This window comes from Coturnix japonica, chromosome 10 (assembly GCF_001577835.2).
Source record: "Coturnix japonica isolate 7356 chromosome 10, Coturnix japonica 2.1, whole genome shotgun sequence".
Classification (NCBI taxonomy): domain Eukaryota; kingdom Metazoa; phylum Chordata; class Aves; order Galliformes; family Phasianidae; genus Coturnix; species Coturnix japonica.
Window position 1 is genome coordinate 13,865,786 of NC_029525.1, and position 17,287 is coordinate 13,883,072.

Here is a 17,287-nt window from a genome sequence, read left to right on the forward strand (position 1 = left end):
CTCCAGTTACTCATCTAATAAAGTCCAGCTACTTATTCTTTGGAGGCTGAGATAGCCAAATTTTTATCTGGAATAAGCATCTGAACTTCTGGGACGACCTCCAAACCTTTTATGATACCTCTAAAATACACCCTTCTTTTAATAGTCTGTGTGCTCCTTGCCAGTCTTCTACCACCAAACACAGATACTACACAGCCAGCTCTTTAAGTGTATTAAATCCCCTGGGAGACACTCAGATTTGGAAATAAAGTGGCCTTGATCTACTGTAGCTTTTTCCTCCCAGACCACTTTAGTCTCTCAAATTTGAGAGTTCACCAGTGCTTATATAAAGACTGCATAAGTGTAACAGAGCAATAACTTATCTTCTGATTTCTGCACTTTTTCTCCATTTTCCTAACTCTCCCAAGTGTCCCTGTAAAGAAAAATCTCTGGGAAATTAATAAAAAATAAAAGAAAGAAAGAAAAAAAGAGAGAGACTTGAAATACCCTGAACTGTAAGAGCAGGGCTGCAAGGGACCTTTCGCCTCTGTCTCTGCCCTCGTATGTTTTAAAGGCAGCCTCATTCTCTTTCATGTAATTAATCCAACAAGTTTTTGAACAACTGTCTAACTTGTTCCCTGAGCCTCGGGTAGAAAATTTTTATCTCTGCTATGAACAGCATGGAAAACTTTTCCAAGTCAGTTAACAGTTTGTCTCGCTGTGGCTTTTCAAAGTCTGAGTACAGATTTACAGCATGTTTTATGTATATTTTTTTAGTCCCAAGGTCCCTTCTCTTCACAGATACATACACAATGTGTCATGTAGAAAATATAAATTGTTGATTGTACAGGCACTTTCCTCCTTTTTAAACCTTTCCAAAGGTCTTTTTGTTAAATACACCCAGACACCGTTTGACAGATGAGGGGCTAATTGCTCTGTGAATTACCTCTATCGATTCCTGTTTCATGTTGAGCCAAACAAACAAAAGATATTAATGCTTCGAAAAAAATGAATGATGACCTTTCTCTGCAAACACAGCTTGCGGCCTCTGATTATTGGTGATTCCAAAGAGCAGCGGTCAATCGCAATAGCTGTAACGCTATGATCACTATAATAAGCTTGCCTGACCTTCTCTGCCATGTTAAGTGGTTTAAATTTATTTGCCCAACAACAGTGGAGCTTTCATTTAAAGTCACAGAACATTCAATTCTATCTAAAGATCCAGGGTATTTTTTTAAAGCTTTACCTGCTTTAAAAATAAAATAAAATAAAAAATAGTGCCACTCTTGGAAGTGATAATAAAAGTGGATAGAAAGCACAGCCACAAAGTTATTTTAACCTGCATAATCAAGAGTCCTTGTTATGGCTCTAACAGTGAGGATTTTTCTTGATCATTTTGCCTTCCCACTGCTCCACTTGTCATAGAAGTGCAATCTGTTTTGCACTCTCCTCCCTTTGACAGAGTTGCAGTTGGCCACTATCTTTGCAGTTATCCCAGCTGGACTAAAAGAAAATCATTATCATTGAATGCAAATGCAGTGCTAAACTCCAGTCCCTGTAAACAAAATTTCCTGAGAAGCGGTTGATAGCAGAATTTAGCTACAAGGAAAACTCCTGCAAGTCCTTCATCAATGTTCTCTGCCTTTTCCTGGCTGAGGTTAATCTGTGAAATCAAGTGGAGGCAAACCACAGAAGATGGAGCGCTTATCTTTTTGCTGGAAGCAGTCTACAAATTTGCTGGAATATCCTTTATCTTTAGATTTCCACCTCTGTGTTTGGTTTCCTATGCACAAGAAATACGTGCAAGACATTCCTTCGTCTTGAGTCTGCAGTAACATTACACTGCATCCATAAAATGGGAATAATAATCCTTAGTCCCCTCTTCAAAATGCTTTTATAAGTGTTGGGTACAGCAACCTCAGTACAGTCCTTGGGAATTCAACATTCATTTTGATCACTGTTATAAGCCACTGTAGCCTGGTATTGAATGAAGGTTGAAATACAGCAACAGGAAAATATGATCTAAATTTGTTAGAAACAAAACCACAGGATCAGAAATGATTCCTGGGGGAATGAACACCAGCAGAATGTGACTTGCTTCTCTCAGCCTCATTTTTAAAATTCTATTTACCTGCCCTCTTTCTCTGCAAGGAATGCAAAACCACTATTTCTTCTGAAATTCTCTTTTTTTCCACTTAGGACAAGTATCAGCCTGGGATCAGGACTCAGCCCAAACTCACCCATGATTTGTCTTGAACCCTCCTTTCTCCCCACCCATGGCACTGAGTGAGAACCCGGATTCAGCCAGTGTCAGCCCTGTGTGTCTCACTATCCTATGCTATCTAATTCCTCTCTCTGCATCCCCCAAGTAAGAGAGATGCTGGGGAGAAGCAACAAAGTCATCAAGGTGATTTTACAGGTAGCACTCAGCACTGCCATGAAAAAGAGACTAAGATTAAGAGGTGAAAAGGAGGCTCAGATGTGTTGGCATCCTCCAAGGCAGATTTAAGGAGTGATGTAGACATGCTTAGCTTGAGGAAAACTTGGAAGTGCAATAAAGCTAAGTCAAGTGCGGGAAGGTATTACCTGCCAAAAGAAGTGGTGAATCAGGCAGGCAGACTATAGAACAGAATACAGGAAGAAGAAATGTGGGGAAAGTACCCTGAAATTTTCTGTGCAGATATACTGGCACACAGTATGGCTGCAGAGGATGTTTGTGTCTATGAAAGAAACTTCTTCCCTAAATGAATTTATTATCAAAATGCCCCTGAGGCTGGAATTTAATTTCAAATAGGGCTTAAGTAATCAGACATCTATGTCTTGGAGCTGTGAAAGTCTGAGGCCTGTTGTGTTGCGAGAGACAGCTCTATCTTTAACATCAAAAATTGTGAGAAAGAGCGTGTTTCAGACTTAACAAAATTCTGATGCATTTATGCATCCATATCAGAACTGCACCCGAGGAAGGAACAGTCCTTTTAAACTATTATGTTGTAGACAGCCCTGAGTCACAAGAATGGTGTAAAGGATCAAATATCATTGACCAGAACAAGAATGTGTTCCTTTCTCCCAGGTGAGTAGACAAATCTTCATAAATCTTCACTGCAGTTCCATTTCTCCTTGACCATCATGGAAAAGTTCTTGGAACCAGAACAAAAATATGTTCTAGGTTTTGAATTTCAACATACATGCTACTTGGCTTATGTTTCCCCAGCAGTACATAAATACATTGTGGTGTGTGGAAGATTCCAGAAACTTCCGAGAGCATAGAAGATTATTTGGAAACCTTGATTTCCCTTGATGAAGCATTATAGTGTAGCTGAATTAAGCTTGGCTATTTACAATAACAGCAATAAAAAAGAATAAATACATAAATCAGGGATGTTCTTTTTCAAAGTAAGAATATCCAGCACTTGTACAACCACATTGTAACAGCAGAGCACAGTGAAGATCAAGTCCTGAAAGAGAAGCACTTTCATTAGACAGGAAACAAGGATGGTGACTGAGAGAAGCAAGGAAGAAAGAAAGAAAAGGAAGCAACTTGCACATCTGATCTATGAAACTTCACTTTCTGAATTCATAACAGAGATTGGGATAAGGAATTTTCACAAACTCCAGTTGCATAATTTTGCTTTAAGCTCAGTATATCAAACACGCAGGTAAATGTTCCCAAAACTTGAAATAAAGAGGCATCTGGATAGTATTGAATGGGTGCTCAGATGATTGCCATGGCTTTTCATTATAGTGATACTTTGGAGACACTTTTTTTTGGGCCGGTTGCTTTTTCTTTTGATTTGTATGCATGTGTGTTTTGAAGGGGTCTTCATTTTTGAGGGGTTGGTTTTATGAAGATATCTTCAACATTTTTACATGTGCTATTGTGTTACTGTGTGACTGGAGTGAGAAAGAAGTGATGAGAAAAAGCATATTTTAACCTACAGTCATCCTATGGGCCAAAGCTATCTTGCTAATTCACTAACTTCATTTGCAAAAGAGGCTGAAGGGGTAAATTCAGACCAGAATTTGCATGCAGTCACTCTGTCCCTTTACAAGTTACTTTCTATTGCATTTTCCTCCAGAATAAACTGGGATTTAAGAAAAGGAGAAGGAAGTAAAAGCAATTCTCTAGTTCTATTTCTGACCCTAGAAATTACGTATTAAACACATTTTCCTCAGCCTAAAAGCCTCTTTGATTTCAAATAACATCACTGTTTCTGGGTAAAGTAAAAGATACTTTGGCCCAGAGACTTGTTTCTGAGCAGTGGGCTCCATCAGTGTGGCAGGCTTTAGGACTGGCTTCTCACAGGAGTAGCACTTCTGAAATGCCATTTCACACCAGCTGGGGATCTGCTCCTTAAGAACAAAGGAAGCAAGATACAGCTAGTCCCCGAAGGCAGATAGCTGGCATTTCCTCCCACGTGTGCCTCGACCAAGTCAAAAATAGCTTCTGTTCAGGAGACATCACACACAGGCACAGATTCAAACCATTCTCAAAAGGAGGATGGTGCTCTACCCAAAACTGCTTCCCTGAGAACACCGATGCACCACAGTTCTGACTTGAACAGGCCACATGAGACAAAATATGGATCTCCAAGTAGTTCAGATTTTATAGGACATCTCCCAGTGGAATGTCTGCAGTTGTTAGCTCATGGGATAAAAAGCTTGTGTAGCAGCCAGATGGGATATAGGACTTTCTTCCCTCAACTGAGTACCTTGCATTTCAAATCCTGTCTAGGTAAATTACCTTTCCAGGGCTGGATATTTCCTTTTTGGAGATTCCTTGGAAGTAACCTTCAGGGAACTGACTAACTTCTTAATGGCTTGGTCAGACAAGAAGGAAGGAAACTTGCACTGGTCCAGTGGGAGGCACCACTTCAGGCAGTCAGCATCCTGCAATTCTTCCAAGTCGGTGAATCACAGCAGTTTAGCTCTCTTTCAAGGGCAAACTTCTTCCTTTCAGATAGGGCCAAGGTAGCAAAGACAAGACCTAAAATAGTTTCAGTCAGCACTGGGCTTTGAAAACAATTTCAAAGAATCCCTATCTATGGCTAGGAAGCAGTCTAGCATTGGTCTAGAAGAACTGAACAAAGTATATCTCTTTGAGTGTAAAATCTGGAAAATAAGGACCACTTCATAAAAGAAAAATCAGCCACAAGACTTATTAAATATCTCCACGTGGAGTGAGAAGAAAACGCTCAAATAACAAGGCTTGCTTCTTCTTTTCGTTGCTGGAAAACAGAAATAGTCTTGATAACTGCCTAATTTCCTTTTATTATATTTAAATTAAAAGCACCTACAGACCTTGCTACAAAGAAAGTTCAGCTAGTGCCTTAATCAACAGGGCCATGGCTCCAGGGGCTGCTGCGTGCTTTTCTTTACAAAACAGTGCTTCACCTCTTCACTAAGATGAGTTCACATTTACATTTTGCTGTAGGTTCTCTCTGTTTCCAGTTCAGAGCTATGCTTTTCCAGGTTAACTATAGCTTCCAGACTTTTTGTGATGCAAATATCTAATGACCAGACATTCACAATGAGTTAGGGCATTCTATCCATCAGGATCTGGATCTGGTAGAATAAGGGAAGAAAATAGCTGTGTGTTCCAGCTTTTCTTCAAGTTCCTCAAAGGAGTTTTGAATATTGTAGTGGGCCAAGCAGATTTCTATAGAAAATAAGATATATGTAATGGGAAGAAATTCAAGTAAAGATCAAGTGATATGTGCTTAGAGTTGCTATTCAGATGCCAAAACTAGAAAAAGGGGTCTGTTTTGTCTGACCTCCACATAAGAGTTAATGGCTAAGATTACTCTAGAGACTCTGGTAATAATATTGGCGACCAGTAGCTGACAAATCTTGTTCTTAAACAGACTATTTCTTTTGTTGTTTGATTGGTTTTCTTAATCAGAATGTTTCTCCTAAGACAAAATCCAGATTCTTCTTACCTTGACTAGTTATATCCTGTGATAAAGTTCCATAAAAGCTTTTCCTTTCTTCACTAGGCTCCGGTGATAACTCCTGAGTAACTGACTCAGAAATGTTGGGCTTCATTCGTGGCAAAACGACTGAGAACCAGGAGCTTCCTATACAGAAAAACATTTGCAAAAGAATTATGAGAGAAGCACTGGAATAATAGAGCTGTCTATTGTGAGTAAGGAAAGAAGAATATTGGGTTAAAACTGAGATGACTGAATCAATTTCCTTGAATATATTACAGGTAATATCAATTAATAAAATCAAAAGATTATTAAGAGTCTAATATACTTCCCAACTTTTATGTGGTTTGTATAACCTTTTGCAGCTTAGCCCATCTCAGCAGTAAAATTAGAGAAGTTTCACTAAAAAACTGAACTGCCCAGTGTTCAAACACTACACCACTGTTTCACAGGGTGCAACAGAAAAGGCATGCTGTGCACTAAAAGAAAATACAGAAATGGTTGACATCAGAAACATTATTCTGTAGCAATGTTCATATGAAATTGAAATAACTATCCAAGATAAATGGCTAATCTTCATACATATGGCCCTTGCTAGAATTAAAATTTATTCTACATGAGCAGAATGAGATTTTTCATTCTTTTAAATAATTGTTTAAAAAACATTCAAGTCCAAATTATGGACGTCAAGCCTACGAAATGTTATTTTTAAGCATCAAGCTGTTTTCTTTTACTTAGAGAGAAGCCAAGGAATAAATTGCTAAATATAGTTTATATGTTGGAAACAGTGACACAACCTTCATTCTCTTCGTGCTGTAAAGTATGTAACTTTAAATATAAATTTTACAGAACGGTATTTTTCTCAACAGAGATTTCATTTCACTGAGTGAATCACATTAATAACACTTAGCTTATATAGTGCTTTTCATCTGTGGATCTACCAGCACTTTACAAAACGTAAATTCATTACCAATATTTTACAGGGATGCAATAAAGGGATTTGCTGAAGGTTACACGGTGAGTTAGTAACACAGCTGCTGAAGGAATAGTCCCAAAAACTTGCTCCTTACCTATTAGAACACAATGACCTAAATATTAAGTGCTTTTTTGCTCTTCTTTCAGCACATGTCGCTGGAAAAACGCCCTGACAATTTATTACGGTAAAGTAAACCGAGTCAATTCTCATGCAGCACATTGCGATCCAGTCACCTAATATTTGTTTGCCATATTTATCCTTGTGCTTTCTACACAGACAACTGAGAAAACTAGGTGTGAAACGTCCATACACAGAACAGTCCCTGCCAAAGGAACTTACACTCAAACAAGACCGGAAGAGAAAAAATAGAGATATGTGAGACACTGAGCATTTAACTGTCCTACTGAGTCTGGTTTACCTATTTACTTTTTTTTGAGTTATCTTGGTAATTAGTGGCTTGTTGGGAATGACAAGAGGAAGAAAAAGGGATGGAATGAAAAGATGGATGTAGGAATATAATGCAACAAGAAGAATTGCCCAGAATGGTCTAATTTTTTTTCTTAGGTAGGAAAATAAATAAATAAATAAAAATATCCACCATTTAAGTGCTTTTCTGAATTCCAAACTTTTCATGGTTAAAAGAGTTAGTGTGGCCTCTGCAAACTCAAATGACACTGGTGTAAATCTGAAGGAAGTATTTCATTTAGTAGAGTCACACTAGATTTATGTGGATGCAATTCAGACAGAATCTGTCTGAAGAACCACCAAGTCTAAGCACTTGCATCAGTTCCCAGAATTCTTGAAAAGTTTTCTGCTACATCATTTGAATTGTACTTGCTTTTGGCAATACAATAAAAGCCTACATATCATACCCCTCACATGCGTGGAGTGGTGTGTCTCTACTTAAATAGAATTAATTAGACTATTGATTCACAGCAGCTGAAAATCCAGCCCTCCATTCTACAGCACATGTCAATGTTATTGCACAAACAATAAGATTTGCTTAACAAAAATATAACTCTGGTCTTTTGAGGTATCACTGATACTTGATTGTTTCGAGTATTGGCTTTCTGACAGGGTTTGGAATGAAGCCATTTTTATTAATTTAGTTATTTTTGCTGATATAAAAGGTCGTCTATCATGTTAATGATGTATCGGTCTGTGGTACCACCGAACAATAATTACAGAATGTTCCTAATAGTAAATCATTTGTCACAATCAGAGCTCACTACAACAACCTTTTGTTGAGCAATAGAATACATTAGGTGAATAGCAATACACCTTTATGCTTACCAATTAAAGGATCCCACACACACAGAATTTACATGAACTTTAGAATGAAGTATCATGAATTATGACTGCTGCTTGCAAAATCTTGCTAGGTATAGAACTTGCTGCTAATTTTTAACTTGTCAAATCATTTGTATGTATCTTTTCAAGTATAATTGGAACTGCAGACAGATTTCCCAGTCTATCAAATCAGAAGTGTTTGGAAAATTTCAGAGGCTCGAGGACTTTGAAAATAGACACAAATAAATATTTAAAAGACCAGCTAATCTATTCAGAATGCAAATATGTCCTGTCACTCTATTACTCCATTTAGATAGCGATAAATCTTTTTTTTCTTTTCTTTTTTTTTATACATTTGGTAAAATCTGCAAAAAGATTTTGGTTTAAGAGGTTTTGGTAAGGAAGTCTGCAATCTGTAAAGACATGTAGCACCTGAAGATTAGCAGTGGAGGGTAATTTGGTCGCATCTCACAAGTGAGTCTCTTAATTTCCAGCTGCTGATTGTTATTAGCATGCAGCAATAAAACAGAGCAGAAACTTGAGCACTTTCTTATAATCATGGAGTTGCCACATGGAACTGGTTCATGAATTTATTCACCTAAAAATGGGTTTCAAACAAGAAACAAACGTAAGAATTTCTGGATTTGAATACTCCTTCCATGTGGTTTTTAGGGCCCAGATTTGGTAGGTTCAACAATTGAGTAATTTTCTTTACCCCCATCATACCTTATAGATGGGTAAGGCCATAACTGTCACCAGTGTTATGCCTATTAAGAGACAATAAATTCTAGACCAGTAGTGCCCAAACTGGATTGATTTAGCAAAGATGAAAACTGATCTTTTTGGTTCATTCTCACACTATTTCTTGTGGCCTCTAGCTTAAGACAGTGTAGATTTGCCAGAACACCAGGAGACACCTCACTTCCTCCACAATACTGTTCCAGTGTCAGGCACAAGTCATGTGAAAGTCTCATGAGAGCGTCCATCCTCTTCTGGAACTTGAACCCCATCCCACAGCTACAAGATCCTTACACAGTTTGAATCAGGATAAGTCATCAACTGATACTTTTCCACAATGAACTGTTGCACCTTCCATCCCATAGGAGAAGTGACACAGTCAGCGGCACATACACACACACACAAGAAAAAAATAAATGAGCTGCCAAAACAGTGCTGTACTCCACCCATATGCCTCAATTATCTCTCCCAGGCCTCTGCAACACCACACACCACATCAGGAGCAGCAGAGGGACTACCAATGAGTAATTAAACCTCTTATTGCTTTGCATGGCTGAGTAGTTTTCATAACAGCACTGCACAAAACTTGAGATTCACAGATTTTTATATAAGCTCCTCAACATTTCTACTTGCCTCTCTCTCCTTTTTTAATTTCAACTGTTAGAATAAACTTTACTGTGAACTGCTGGGAATAAGAGGATTTGAGCAGGCAAATGCTAAGATGATTGTTCATTAAACCCAATGACTTTGAAACTGCCTCTGTGTCAATTAAAATAAAAACTGTCAAATGCTTTAAAAGAGCAGCTTTGTATAATAGGAACTCTGTTGAGTTTATTCGCAAAGAGAGCCGTTCCAGGAGGTTATGCAGGGGAAATAATATGCTGTACTTAGGAATGTTATCCTGATTGCTCCTGATTCATCTTCAGAAAAGAAAGCTGCATGTAACGTATATATCAACATACATACACGTGCTTGGTGGACAACTAGAGAAAGAGATTTTGGGCCCTTTTACTTTTGTTTTTCCAGCTTTTTTTTTTTTCCCCCAAGCTAACAATTAGGATTGTCAACTTAGAAACCACCGAGTTTTGTTTTGTTATGTTTTTAACTGGATGCAGATTTAACACTTCGTATAACTTAAAAATGCCATTTTGTTACAGTAGCCAACCAATACGACAGGGGATCTTCACGCCTGCATGTCAAGTGTCAAACGTAAAACAGCTGTAAAATGGGACAATAAAAAGCGTGTTACTGTAGAATTCTGACAGCCCCTGCACTTGGCAATTAGAGAGCCTTCATAACAATTAACAAAATTGAAATCAGATTTAAGAAGGAAATGTGGGCGAGTAGAATGTTCGTGGTGGAAGCGCCTTCCTTCTGTAAACACCCTTCTTCTCTGTCTTGGGACAACACGTGTGTGCTGTGGCCATCTCTGGACAATGAGAAAACATGCAAAAGAAAGAAACCAAGTTTCTCTGCAAAAAAAAAAATTAAAAAATGATGTCAGGTCCTCAAGAGGGCAGTGACGAGAAGGGAGGGGGGAAAAGCTTGCAAAAAAAAGAATTAGAAAATTCAAATGTCTCTCCCCCCTTACTCACACACACTACCCACCCCTTACCGTGTTCTGTCCAGAAGAAAAATCCCTCAGCCACAATGGTTGTTTTTATTAAATTCTCCTCAATAAAAAGCTCAGGCAGGATTTATTAGGTACTCAGGGCGGACGTTTAGTATTTCGCCAGTTATTAAGTGAAAATCAATAGAAAGCAAAGAAAATGGAAGTCACTGCACTGTTAGCACGCTGTTGTCGCCCAGATATTATGTCGGCTGTCTTGTAGATTCATGACAGACGAAAGCGGCCGGGAGAGAACTCTTTCTGCTTACATTGCAGGAGCCAAAGTGGGGTTATTCATTAGATCAGGCAGCTGGCCAGATGGATTTCCAGTTCAGTTTTACCATTTATCTTAAAAACGCCTGTATCGAGTGAGAAAGAACACTGATATTATGTGATATCGATGGCAGCTTTATGTATCTAAATCAGGATTTATTGTTATTTTGTTCTGAAGACCTTTTTTTCTCAAGAAATACCATTTCACTGGAAGAAAATAATAGCTAAAACCTTGTCAAAGATAACCTTTCATGTTGTTCGTGCACCGCTGGCTGTAAAACAAATAGAACCCAGGGTATAAATAGGTTTAACCACATCCTTACAAATCATTCCCTTTAGGATATTCTCTCTCTTTTTTTTTTTTCTTTAAATGGTACAAATGTGGGTTTTGGTCATTAGTTGTTTTTCCTGCCAGTAATTTAGTTATAAATAACGTCAGCATTTGTTTTAATTGCATTAAAAACACTAGACATTGTACGTCTCAGGAATGCCAGAGCAGAAGGTTTTTTTTTCTCTTTTCAGTGGGTGGGTTTGGGGAGGAATTTTTCCTGAGTTTTTTTGCCTTTTGCTTTTTTTTAAGCTTCTCTCTCTGTTACCAAACTTTTCACCCAGATCATCACAACAGAAGCAACAACAGCTGTTCTACCATAAAAAAAAAAATGTGTTTTTAAGAGAGAAGACCAGATCTCTGAAAGAGATTAGCTCCTGCTTAGGCATCTATAGGAAAAGAAGTTCTCAGCATTCAGCAAGTTCCATTTTCTCCAGATCACATAATTCTTTTGCAGTCAGGATGGATTTATTCCTGCCCTAATCAGGAACATCGTGCTGCTCAGCCCGAAGGCCTGCGAGGCCTTGGGATGCAACCTCAAAGCACCATCTCTCTCACAGATGTGCGATCAAAAAGGCTGCAGCATGAAACATGTTTTACCTCCCCAAAACACCAGGGGCTTATTTTGAACCACACGTAAATAGACATAGGATTCAGTAATCTCCATCTCTGAAACAGTTGGTGGGGTTTCTCTGGAGGAACAGTGCAGACATGCCATAGTTAGATGGTGGCAATCCCAGCATACATCACCAAATGCTTTTTGTTCACAGATAAACCTCTGTGCTCAATAACTCAATACATCAAGAATAGAATAAATTCAAACACATGTTGTCAGTCTTTAAATGATACGGCAATTAGTCATGAGAGGTGAGGATGGGATGGATGTCCTATAAGGTGAGGACAATGAAGATGTGGTTTAGTGGGCACCTATGATTGCCCACAGATTCAACTGAAAACGGCCCAATGGGATGCAAAGAATCTTGAGAGCACAGTTACCACTGTGGCTCAGACTATTTTGGTATACAAATGCTTTTAATGACCTTTCCCTCCTCTGAGCACCCAGATCAATCTGTAGATGCCCATGTTCACTGCAGGTGAGTTGGACTAGATGGCCTTTAAGGGTCCTTTCCAACTCAAACCACCCTGTGCTCTTATGATCTTGATTCTGAGTGAGCCATAAGTTCAGTCTATCCAGGCCCACCTTCAGGATCATCCAGGCTGTCCTGACAAGCCTGTGCCCTTGCCAGGGTCTCTTTAAAAATGTGTTTGGTGTAACTCAAGCAGCAATCTCAAACCACAACTTTTGTCATCCTTCAAAGGTTGTGAAGCCTGTGGAGCACCGGAAAAAAAATCAAAAAAGCCCCCGAATCAAACACATACAAGAGGACTAACAAAGTTGTAAATAACATCACAGCCCTGGCAGGAAGAAGCAGAATGCATTGCTTTATGGTTTTATGTGTTTTTTTTCCTTCTGAGAGTGTCAGCTTGTCACCATTTCAGAGACATGCTGGAGAGTTTCCCCCAGCTGAAGTATTTTTCTAGGATCTTTCAGTTTTTAGATTCCCTTTGAATCCACTTTACCACAGGAAGAGGAAACCATTGTACCTAGGATGGAGTCACAAATGCATGCTCTTCCCATACCAATAGCTCCGCTATTGTTATCCTGCCAAATCCTTTGATTTAGCACCAAAACTTGGCCAACCCCACTGCAGTTTGCAGTAGCAAAAGCAAATGATTTTTCCCCGTGACAAAGTCTGCAGGGTGGAGAGAGCTTTTAATTTCTGTGCATGTTAATTTTTCAGCTTGCGAAGTTTCAGTCTTGCTGAAATACCCCTCTGAGTCACTTAGAGACAAACCGAATGTGGTGAAAATTAAGGGCTAGGGAAGGACCCTTAAACTCTCTGTACCGGTGAACATTCACCAACAGGTTATTTTTAAAATAATATTAATAATATTATATAAATACATAATAAAATAATATTTTACCTGACAAATCACATGCAGTTCTTCAGAAACACCTGGAGCCATTTACAAGATTCAGGATTACCTGAAGACAAACAAATAAGAATTTACTTCAATAGATACTTGCATATACTTTGCCAGAGACAAAAGACACAGAAGAGAACTGAACCTGGGGACCCCATATTTGATGTGGAAGTTGTGTAGCAGTTATGATAGCTTTAGGTTTTACACAGCTGTAGGTACTGTTCTGATGCAAATATGGAAAAAGTTTCTTAGTTTACTATTATTCATCATAATTCAAAATACATTTCTAATCAATGAACTTCCACATAAAATAAAAATAAGTCAACCAATTTATCTCAAGATAATGAAGAAAAATGAAGGTGTCTGTAGATCTGTGTTTTGCTTAATTTCTATCAGGGACTTGAATTTGTGTCCCAGCTGAGTTTAACATTGGTTACTTTGTGATAAAAGCACAGAGCTATGCTTCTGAGTGCAGTGGTCAAATAAATTCAGAGGTAATTTTTTGAATGCTCCATTCTTTTCTTTTTTGGTATCCATTTCCAGTGTCTTCTGGTAGTGGCTGTGTGTAATGAACTATTCTATTCTCTCTTTTTTCTTTTTTTTTAATTGACTTTTAACAAGCCACATTTACAATGAAGCTAAGGAAAACAGAACATATTCCATTTACACCAGGGTGGAAAAGTTGGCCTACTCTGGAAGGGTATTACATGTACATCTCTCCCTCCTCCAAAAAAATAATTTTTAGCAGTTAAAACTGCAAACCAGATTTTCTAGTATTCTGCAGCTTCTCAGCTTCTGATGTTAAGTCTGGTTCACTACCACGAGATGAGCAACCCCCAAGCTGTGCTTTATTTCTTCATTCTGATGCCGTCTTCTGTCCCACTTTCTCTTTGTCTGTCCTTCTCACACACACCTCTGCTGTCTGTGAAAACAGCCAGATTTACACTCAAAACTCCACCAGGAGACTCTTGTAGTCTGTACAGTGTTGGACAGAGTTTTCCACTTCAGTCCCAGAGCAGAGAAAAGAAATGGCTTTTCTCCAAGAACCCAAAACTTAGATTAAGTTTTCTTTCCTTCGCTCCACCTTCTCCAAGCCAGATCACAGCAGTTTTCTCAGTGAAAACATTACAAAAAATACTAACACCTGATTTGATTAAATCAAGATTTGCTTTCCTTTTTTTTTTTTTTTTTTTTTGAGAATTGTTAATAAAATCACACTTCTAAAAAACCAGGATGGAATGTAAATGCTGCACTAATTTAATTACACTTTGGCGCTGGGAGACACTAATGTAAATATTCTGGTGAGTAGGCCTAAGACACTTGAAGTAATTACTTAAAGGCTTCCTTTCAAAGAATCTCCCCCTTTTTATTAAATGCCTTTTAACATTAGCACTTTCTTCCTGACAAATTAAATGAAATTTCATTACTCTCCCTGACTTAATGGCATGACGCTGCCTACTGCAAGTGCAAGTTAACCCTCTCTGGACAGAAGACACAGTGTTGGTGTGTTCTGGTTGTTTCTAGGTGTCACCACACAGCCTGAACATCTTCCTGGCAGCCCATCATCATCCTCATTCTTGTCTACCAGTTTTGCTTTACACTCCATATTTCAGAGTGCCCCAGCTATTGGTTCACAGCTGCCTGCAGATCAGATCAATTGCTCAGAATGCAATACTATCCAGCTCTTCAGTTACTCCACGTTCAGGGAAGCTCAGTTTGTGGCTGGGCCCTTAAGTCTATAGGATCCTTAAGAGATATATCCATAAAATTCAAATACTTTATGAAGCCTTTTTGTAGAGTTAACAGAGATCTAATACCAGATTTGTACTAGTTTTGATTATTCAGCCTGGTAGCCCACATTTGCAATATTTCACAACACTAAAAAACTTTCTAAAATATCACAGTTCAGGCACCTTTAGCACCAGCAGCTTTTCATGTACTCACAAAGAGAACTGAGAGAGAAGTTATGTTACTAATCAATACTAGTGTGAGCAGATTTAATTTTTGATCAAAGTCCACTTGGCCAGTCCATTTTGTAACTTTTTTTTTTTTTTTTTTCCCCTCTTTTTCATTGATTTCTCTTTAAATTAAATAAAAGTTGGGTCAGGTATCTCCTCTTTTATTTACATACCAACATTGCACACAGAAGTCCTATTAGAACAGCTTCTGGGCAAGGAAAATAGTGACAAACTGTACCATGCTGTTTACAGATTGTCCCCACAGCAATAGAAGCTTTTAAAACATCCCTATGAGCCAACCTTCATAAGCTGGCAAAGAAAGTGAAGAAGCAGCAAAACAACAGCTCTCTGTGCATGACTGAAGGGAACTGTATCTTTCATACGTCTCCCAACATCGCTCCCAGTATCCTGGCAGGTCAGGGTTCTCTTGGTCCTCTGATGGAATCGCCACTGGAGGCTGTAACAGTTTTACCCCTCAGACAGCTTCCAACACTGCCAGGCTACCACTGCAATAGCTGTTATACATATCATTTTGCCTCTATCTTTCTTCTTCTATTTCCCTATAATTTTGAGATTACCAAAGGACTGTTGTAAAGTCAGCCAGCCACCAGATGTACTTCACGTTGACATTTCCTACACTGTGTTTTACTTCTAATTCCTTATCTCCTGAATTATTGTCACACTGGGGTATTGCTGTGTGAGGAGAGGTACAAAGAGAAAGATGGCCCTTCGCCATAGGGTTTAGATGTTTCCTCCAAATGGAGCTGATGGAGGGTAGATGGCTTCAGCTGAGCATCACTGCCACCTCCCCAGCTGACATTTCTTAGGCACAATTAATGCAAACCAGCAAGTTTGCACTGTTTCATCCCAGGTGAGAATCTGGCCTTACATATAAATAAGGAAAATAGTTCAGCTACCATCCTCAAATCAATCCCGTCCTGTCCACTGAAACTGCCAGCAGCAGAGGAAATGTATGCTAGTTTTAATAATGGCTTTAAAAAGTTCTTTGATGAAACATTACCTCTGGGTCTGCCTCTTCTGAGCATGCTTCACGCATAGAACATGAGTTACTGGTGCCAAGTTCCATCTTATCACAGATGTCCTTTTTCAGAACGCAGAGTTTTCAGGACTGAAAAAAGGGCCTTGCAAACTCAAGTTCACATGGAAAATTTTTTTTGGCAGGGTCCATAGGTCAACCTATAAAGAAAGAAAATATCTCTGTTTTCTTCTGCAGAGTTATCAGATTTTGAAAAGAGAGCTTTCTCCTCTTGTGAGGTCCAGGTAAAAGTTCACCCATTCCCTGGCTGCTTGCTTCTGACAAACAAAAATTAAGGACCTGAAAATAACTATTTTATCTGAAAAAATGCTAAACATCCCAAAACAAACATTCAGCTGTGCCGGTGCCAAATTCCACAAGTAAGAGAGCTGCAGGCTGAGACAGCTCATGCCTCACTGGGGAATAATGGGTAAAGTTTGGCCAGCTGCCCCTTCCAGGCCTTTGGGGACACACAATCCAATTGCAGTGTCTTAGCGGATGTGAATTTCAAGGTTACACCTGGGTGTTCAAGGGCAGGGCCAAGTGTAATCGGCACTTAGATCATAGATTAATCTTATTTGCCATCTATTAGGTTTGATTCTTGCTTCCCGCTCTCCCTCCCTAAAGCCAGGATTATTGTGATAGTTTAAGATAATGGATTCTAACGGAAGAAAGGTCACGCAGGCATTGAGATTTGGAACCTTAAGATAATATGATTAATCTAAAAGCTTCTTTCTAAAAGGGGAGGGGACACTCTCATACGTTTAATTGAGGGGAGAGAGTGAGAGAGAGGGAGGGAGAGAGGGATGGAATTAGCAACATGGAAGGAGGAGTGAAGGATCCTACTTTTTGTCAACTGCAATTAATTAACACAGTAAGGAAGTACTTTTCATTCATTTTCAAACTGATAAACCAGATCTGATATTTTTTTTTTCTCTTTAATTCCTAAAAGTGATTATTATTCATTTTTAAATATTTTTATGGAAAACCATAAATTGCTAATAAACATGCATATTGATTTTCTCAGCAGCATACATAACAAATGTAAGCCATCTGGTGCACACTCAGATATATACGTAAAAATTCATACACTGAGGAATGGAAATTGCTATATAAATGAGATATTCTACTATCAGGTGCTTGGCCTTTATAGGTACTGTAAGAAAATCCTACAGTAGAGGAATAGA

The 17,287-nt window shown here is 38.7% G+C and overlaps 2 long non-coding RNA genes across 2 annotated transcripts in view; both read right to left on the bottom strand.

Moving 5' to 3' along the window:
- The window catches only part of LOC107318832, a 41,718-nt gene extending 25,327 nt beyond the window's left edge, over positions 1-16,391 (bottom strand). Inside the window, exons 1-3 of the long non-coding RNA XR_001557516.2 lie at positions 16,086-16,391; positions 13,107-13,167; positions 5,916-6,053 (exon numbers count right to left, since the gene is read on the bottom strand). This is a non-coding gene — a long non-coding RNA (uncharacterized LOC107318832). The remainder of the gene's footprint in view (positions 1-5,915; positions 6,054-13,106; positions 13,168-16,085) is intronic.
- Positions 7,786-12,444, bottom strand: LOC107318833. Its single transcript, XR_001557517.2, has 3 exons — positions 12,322-12,444; positions 10,526-10,878; positions 7,786-10,382 (listed from the first exon to the last, which is right to left on the bottom strand). It is a non-coding gene; the product is annotated as an uncharacterized LOC107318833 (long non-coding RNA).
- Positions 16,392-17,287: the final 896 nt, after the last annotated feature.